Source organism: Gopherus evgoodei, unplaced genomic scaffold (genome assembly GCF_007399415.2).
Source record: "Gopherus evgoodei ecotype Sinaloan lineage unplaced genomic scaffold, rGopEvg1_v1.p scaffold_381_arrow_ctg1, whole genome shotgun sequence".
Lineage (NCBI taxonomy): Eukaryota > Metazoa > Chordata > Testudines > Testudinidae > Gopherus > Gopherus evgoodei.
In genome coordinates, this window is record NW_022060051.1 from 11,681 (window position 1) to 19,183 (window position 7,503).

At 52.7% G+C, this 7,503-nt stretch overlaps 1 non-coding gene across 1 annotated transcript; it reads right to left on the minus strand.

Annotated features, from left to right (window-relative positions):
• Positions 1-6,631: 6,631 nt before the first annotated feature.
• Positions 6,632-6,713, minus strand: TRNAS-UGA. Its single transcript has one exon. It is a non-coding gene; the product is annotated as a tRNA-Ser (tRNA).
• Between the last annotated feature and the right edge of the window lie 790 nt (positions 6,714-7,503).

A 7,503-nucleotide genomic window follows, 5' to 3' on the forward strand; every position in this document is an offset into this window, starting at 1 on the left:
TCAGGGTGTGATCTACCCCGCAACCCACAGAGTTAAGGTGACCTAAGCCCTGGCTAGATAGTGCTAAAGAAAAGGAAGAACTGTTCTGTCAATGTAGCTATTACAGGGATGGGAAAACCCCTCCAGTCACTGTCTGCTCCGGAGAGCTACAGCAGTGCCACAGCAGTGTTTTAAGTGTAGACAGAGTGAAATTAGATCTGGCTCCAGTTCACATTGTGTATGCTCTGGCACTAAGACTACAATAGTAACAACAACAACAGCCCAGTGCTTGCATAGTTGGCAGGATTTGGACCTGCCAGGAGGACCCCAAAGGATTTCTAGTCCATTGAAACTAGATTTGGCTCCACTTCACACCGTGGATGCTCAGGCACTAAGAGCGCAGTAACACCACCACCATTGTCAAGATTTGAACCTGTGCTGGGAAACCCCAATGGATTTCTAGTCTAGTGCCTTAACCACTCAGCCACAACTACTTAACATACATTGGCTTTAGTACATGATGATTCTGTTCTCACTGAATTGTCATTCCAATTGTTGCTCAGACCAGCTTCCCCAGCACACTCACGGCTGCACATCAGTGTAAGTGTGTCCTTGGCTGAACAGCGAGAATTCCTGCCCATTTCCCTTCCGGCCGGAGCAGGATGAGAGTGTGTTTGTGTGAACGACATTGCTGTAGATTGTTGTTCATTCCCCACTCTGACAATTCAGACAGTCTCTTTCCTAGTCAAATCTCCAGCACATCGTTCCAATAGCAGGGGGCAGGATTTCTCTGGGGCACTGAAATATTTCCGGGGGCTGGTGCATGAACTCAGCCTAGCATTTCACCCTCGATGTTTCATGAACCAACAACAGCAGCAGAAAGAAAGAGCCGAGCCATTATCTCCCTGGCAGGGATGCAGGTGCCACGTCCCCTCTGTCTGCCCATCGCCACTGCAGGAGAGAAGGGTCACTGCAATCGAATGCCCTGGCTCAGACCAGAGACACAGGGAGGTTTTTCTGTTCATGGATCTGTGCAAAGGAAATTGTGTCTCTGTGTGAAATTGAGGTGGGAAATGAAACGTCTGCATTGTGGCCCAATGCCCTAAGGAATGTGGGTGAAGGACTCAGGCTGGGAAATGATTTAACGGGGTTTGTTTCAATTTATTGCCCTGATTAAAAACTATGGCTAAAATGCAGCCATGTTGTTAGCACTTGTACCTGTGTAGGGACACCCCAGTGGGTGTTAAGTCCATTGCCTTCACCAAGAGCAGTTGATTATTTTATCAAGGTAAAAATTTCTTGTCAAGGCCTAGAACACAGAGAAAACAATACACCAATGATAAGAAGAAGAACATAAAAAGATTTTGCAGCCGCCATGGGCATAACTATGATGTGTTGTGTTTCACTTTTTATATCTGGTGCCACCTCCTGTCCCTTTCGCCTTGTAGTTGACCAAGGGCAAAGCTGAACATCTCTTCAGATACCAGGGAGTGTTTATGTCCATCCCTGCGAGCTACACAGGGGTTTGATGTTGCTGCTTTCAGTCCTCTGGCTCTGCCAGGATAAGGAACAATTCAGGCTGTCACTGAACGAAAGGAGGAAGATCAGTTCTTGACAGGGAGAGGGACGCCTCCTCTTAAAGGTGTTGGTCTGGCTGACAGTCCTGGTTCCCAGGTCTTGCCCATGGGGCGTTAGCAGTTTTGGGACCAGTTCACTCCCTTGGCCCCACCTGCTGCCCCCAGGCGCTCCCCTCCAGGGGCCCCAGCAGTGCAGCATCTGCCTGCTCACTCCAGTGGCTGCTGTCCCCTCCCCATGGCAGGGCGGGGCAGAGCTGTGCCTCTACGCGCTGCTCCCACTCCAAGCCCCTGCAGCCAATGGGACGCTGTGGAGGTGATGCCTGGGGGCAGCAGCATGCGAAGGCTCCCCAGCCTGCCCCGCCTTGGAGCCCCAGGTAAGCGCCGCACCCCTGACTCCCTCCCAGAGCCTGCACCCCCACCCCTCCTCCTATTCCCCCTACCCCTGTCCCAGCCCAGAGCCTGCACCCAGCACCCAAACTCCATCCCACAGCCTGCACCCTAGAACCCCTCCCCCACCCAAACTTCCTCCCAGATACCAGCCTCTCACCCCTTCTGCACCCAAACTCCCCCCAGAGCCTGCACCCCTCCTGCACCCCAATCCCCAGCCCCAACCCAGGGCCTGAACCCTAGACCTCCTCCCCCCATCTCCCTCCCAGAGCCTTAGGCAGATGGGGGGCAGAGTTTTGGGAGTGGGTTCTGAGTGGTATGAGTGACATTATTGGCCCACTGTGAGGATTGGAGGACTGGCACTGGCCCTAAGGTAAATTGAGGTTGAGACCCTGCTTTAAGGGACTGGAGCAATGCTGGAGAGACTGACGGGCAGGGAGCTGGGCAGGTGTGTGTGCTCCAAGCAGAGTTGTTGTTGTGCTCCTGTGACACAGAGCGGGGGTGGGGAGTTTGTAAGCTGTGGTGTTTGTATAGAGAGAAAGTTTAGTAACCCCCAGGTTAAAAACTGTTCCTGCTCTGAGCTATACATGACACGCTTTGTTGCGAGTATAGATCAGTGGGTGAATGTTTCCTTGTAGGATAATAGATTCCTAGTTCCAATCCAAGTAATTCCCTTGAAAAAATTTTTTGAAAGAAAATCAATTTCCAGACCCATCTCCAGTATGTTCAGGAGTTCGCTGAATGAGGATGGTTGAAATGAATTTAAACACTCAGCATTTTCCTGTGCAAATGTATAAAAACCTAGCAGAGCTGTCCAGCAGCTGAAATCAGTTCCAGTCCTTGGTGTCTCTGTATCTGAGGCATGTGGGACACCTCTGTGGTGATGACAGGTGAAAAAATGCTGGATTCAATGAAAGATGAGACCATAGGAGGGGAAGGTGAACGGCAGCACCACACAGGGTCATAACACTGAGACACGGGGCTTCACTGTCACTGCCCCTGTGTTTTCCATCATTTATATCCTAAGGAACACACCCTCTCCCTCCCCCACACACTGTCACACCCAACCTTCTCCCCTTGAGCCCAATCCAACCCTCCCCCTCTCCCACACACACCCATGGGACACAGCCTCTCGGTGACTCACCCAGATGGGGGCTTGTCTCTGCATCTCCCCAACAGGGGAGCAGAGAGCCGAAAGGGCCGCAGGAGACCAACGGAGCTAGGCAGCAATAGAAAAGAATTCCCCTCCCTTCTCTTGAGTCCAGTTAATCTCACCCATGGGCCATTCCTGCCCCAGGTGGGCTCAAAGCACCAACCTTCCCCTCAGCAACAGAAGGTGGGAACCAGCTCTATCACACAGAAGGAGGCTCCCCACCTCTGCTGCTGCCATTCAGCAGCCATTAATATTGATTTGTTTTAGTTAGTGCAACCCCCTCAACCCCTAATCCATCCATGAATCAAGGAGGCAAGACCCTCAGCTGGGAACCAAAGGGGCAATGGGTTAGTGTACGGGACTTATAGTAGCCGTGCTGAGTGGAGTGATGCTGAAGTTGTGAATTCAAACCTTACCTAAAGCACTAGCTTTCTTTAAGCAAATGGGTTCTGCCAATCAGTTTGCCCTACAGAAAATACAATTGCAGCTCAGAAGACACTGAGGTCCCCTTGCTTTACAGAGAGCAGGGCAGATTCCACAGATCTACCAGGCTCTGCTCTCTGCCAGCCACCAGGGTCAGGCAGAGCCCAGAGCACTGCCCCCAACTCCCCCTCAGTCTTTGCTCCCCAAACCACGTGTGTTCACCCTCTTTGCTGTGAGACTCAAACCCTGCCTGACTTTCTATATGTTGATGTGGTTTTCGTCTGTCGTGTTGATGTGCATGTGGGTCCTGTGTGATTTTGGTGGATGCCTGGCATAGTTCTGTGTGCGTGTGTGTATGATTTTTGCATACAGATTGGTTTTTTGCTTAGTATTCTTTTGATATGTGGGTTTTGTGCTTTCTTGTTGTGGGCTTTTGCTGTGTTTTTTGGTGTGGATTTGTTCTTTCTATATTTTGTGTGGCTTTCCCTTATATGTATATGGCTCTGTGCGCTGTGTGGGTTTGGTTTTTGTCACGTCTGTGTGGGTCTGTGCAGTCTGTGATTTTCTCTTTCTCTCTCTGTGTTTGTCTCTCTGTTTGTATCTTCATGTGTAAATTCACTGGAATTTTTCAAAATCTTCACAGCTTTGCCAATTTTCACAGGGAATTTTTCTCCATTAACAAATTCTAACATGTTCTCTACCAGTTTGTGACCATTGCCCCAGGGGCACGTCAGTCTCAGGGTCATGATTTCCCATTGACCCTTCCCCCTTCTATTGGGACTGGGAACTAGCCAACCAAAAACTCTACTAAGTTTTAGTAAAGGGCCAACAGTCCCTTACACAAGCCAGCCCCACGAGGGTCACCGATGGCCAGAGAAGGCAACACAAGCTGGTCCCATGGTGTAATAGGCAGCACTCAGCACTCTGAATCCTGTAGTCTGAGTTCAAATATCAGTGGGACCTTGTGTTGGATTGTGGTAAAGCCCTGGAGCTCAAAGTGCTCAATTTTCCTGTCTCCAGTTGTTTAAGAGTGAGTCTTTTCCCTCCTGCTGGGTGACTCACACAAACTAGAGCCAGGTCTTTGGTTGAGATGGCTGCAATGGATTGGGGTGCAGAGGTGGCTATGGCTGCCTGTAGTTCTGTGGTTTGACCTGGTTGGGATTCTTGCTGCTTCACCTGATACCCACAAGTTTGGCCCTTGTGCTTCCTGCCACACCTGTCCTCTGACCCACATGGCGCTTGACGAAAGGAGTGCCAGGACCAGGATTAATAGTCAGGGCTTGGCAGGAGGGAGGTGGAGCCCAGCCTGAAGCCCCTCACACCTTCCCTCCTTCGCACACCTAGAGCAAAGGCGGCTGGTGCTGACAGCTTCAAGGGAAGGTTTATAAGCCACAGAGCAACTGAAGGTGGGGCAAGAGGAGGGGAGAACCATGCCTATGCATGGCCAGCAGACAGCCACAAAGACCCCCGGCCAGGCTGCTCCCTGCCATGCCAAACACCCACTGAAAGCGACCCACAGACCAGCATGCGGGTCAGCTGCTGATGCTCTGTGGCCAACATCAGAAGAAGGTAGGAAAGCAGGGCCAGCCCCCTGGTGTGGCCTCTGTCTGTTCCCACTCACAGTGCTCACTTTTGCAGTGGGGCAGGAGATTTTACCCCAAGAGGCTTTTCCCCAGCTGGCGAGAAGCAGAGAAACACCCAGGCTCCTAAGGTGCTATTTACCAAGCCCCCTCAAGCACAGGGGCAGGTGCACACTTGGAAGAGGGAAACTGCTCTACACGCCAGCCTGGGCAGCTGCCCATTATCTTTGGCAAGTCAGGAATGGCAAGGGCTTGACTGGAAGCACCCGCGGCTCATGCCCCAGCCTTTGTGACACCCAACCCCTAACTCCTTCCCAGAGCTCTAGCTGAAGCCAGAGCATTGGCCTGAGCAGCCAAGAAGAGGTTCCAGCCCTGAAGGGAGCAGGACTTTCAGCACGAAGGTAAAACTGCAGCAACACAACCATGAAGAGACTTAAACCCTCAATCTCCTGATTTGAAGTCAGACACCTTATCCATTAGGTCAGGGAAGAAAAGCCCCTCCAAACACTTCTTTAGAAAAGGCAGACAATGTGTTTCTCGGGTCTTCTACTGAGTGGGGCCGAGACTCTCTGGGCACAAGAAGTCGAGTTCCCAGCGACACGTGAGAATTAATTCTATGGAGCCAGGTGCAGGACTTTGGCAGGGAGGCTCAGGCATGGGGGATTGGGGTGCAGTGGACAGGCTGGCTGTCTAGGTGAGGAGATTTAGTGACCCTCAGGTGCAGGAGGGAGGAAGAGGAGGAGGATTTGGCCGTGGCCGTGGAGAAGAAGAGGAGGGGTGGAGGCTCTTAGCAAGCCTGGCTAGCTCAGTCAGTAGAGCATCAGGCTCTTAGTGGGAGGAGCCAGGGTTTGAGCTGCTGTCCAGTGACTCAGCTTATAAGTTGCCTTGTGCCAGGAGCCAAATGATTCCTGGTGGTGCCCAGAGCCATGTGTGGGACAGAGAGGCTGAGACTTGTGGCACCTGCTCTGCGGCAGGGATCCTGGCAGCTCAGACTCAGGGAAGGCTTCTGCGCTCAGAGGCGCTGACTTTGAGAGTTCCCGGGCAGTGCTCAATGCCTGCTCCACCACAGGCCCTGCCCCCAAACCATCAAATCTCTTCCCACCCCACCCTGCCCCACTTCTTTCTCTCCTCAGTCCTCCAGCACACCCCATCAATGGCCAGCGGGAGGCGCTGAAGGAGAAGAGGAGGAGCTTGTCAGCCAGGTCTGCTAGCAGGTGGGAGGTGCAGGGGCAGAGGTGGCTGCTGGGCACCTTTTTTTTTTCTCTCTGTTGGTTCTGCAGCCCTGTAGCACCCATGGAGTCGCTGACTTGGCTCCTTTCGCACGCTAGAGAGAGGAGCAGAACCAGGGCTATGGCTGATCTATGGGGCACTAGGTGAGTGCCAGAGGCTTCAGGTGCTGAGAAGTGGTGTCCCAGGAATCTCTATGAAAGGAGCAGAACAGGATTTACTTGGGGTGGGGAGAGAATTGAGAGTGTCTCAGGGGGTTGTAGAGAGGTATTGCCCTGGTTAGAGAGTAGCTAAAACACAGGCCTCGCTGTGAGCAGGATTTGAACCTGCGCAGGGGAACCCTATTGGATTTCAACTCCAACGCCTTAACCACTCGGCCATCACAGCTGTGAGCACAAAACTGCCCCACTGCCAGAGAAACTGGTAAAGAATCACAATGCCCAGGCATGAAGTCATCTGAACTACAGAATTCCCACCGCAAACCTGGCTCCCAAAGCACAGGGGGGATTTGGGTTTGTTCTCTTTGCTTAGCCATGTGCAGTCGCACAGAGAGCGCGTTTAAAAGTCTCCCCTCCCACAGAGCGGGAATGGGAAATGATTCTCAACTTGAAGCTTGATGTGAATGAGGATGTCTGGGCCACAGGGCCAGGGACTGGCCTTTGCTATAGAAACCAGTGACACACAGAACCAGGCTAAGGAAAATGTTTCCTGGAGTCAGTAACTGGAATAGCAGCAGTATTGTGCAGAGAAATGTCTCACAAGAGGAGTCAGCGCATTGGTGGTTCAGTAGCAGAAGTCACAGATACAGCGGGGGAGGTCTGTGGATCGGGAGTGAGGGGCACTGGCAGAGCAGTGAGAGGGGAGCCCAGGGCTGGGATAACAGGGGCTGTGGGTCAGGACAGGCAGTTCTGCGCAGAGTGTTCAGAGGTGCCCTGTATCTGCCCTTTCTCTGCACCGTCCCTGCTCCCAGAATGCACCAGGCCCTGGACTGAACTCTTCCCCTGCAGGCTGAGCTGGTTTCGTTTGCTGTGATCCTGTTGGATAGGGAGGGGGGGAAGTGACAGTCCCAGCCCAGAGCCAACGCCCCCCTGTCACCCAGCACCCTTGGCCCCGGATCCACCCAGCCTAGTAGAGAACTCAGCAGGGCAGGTCAGCCAGGAGCTGTGCCCTGCCAGGC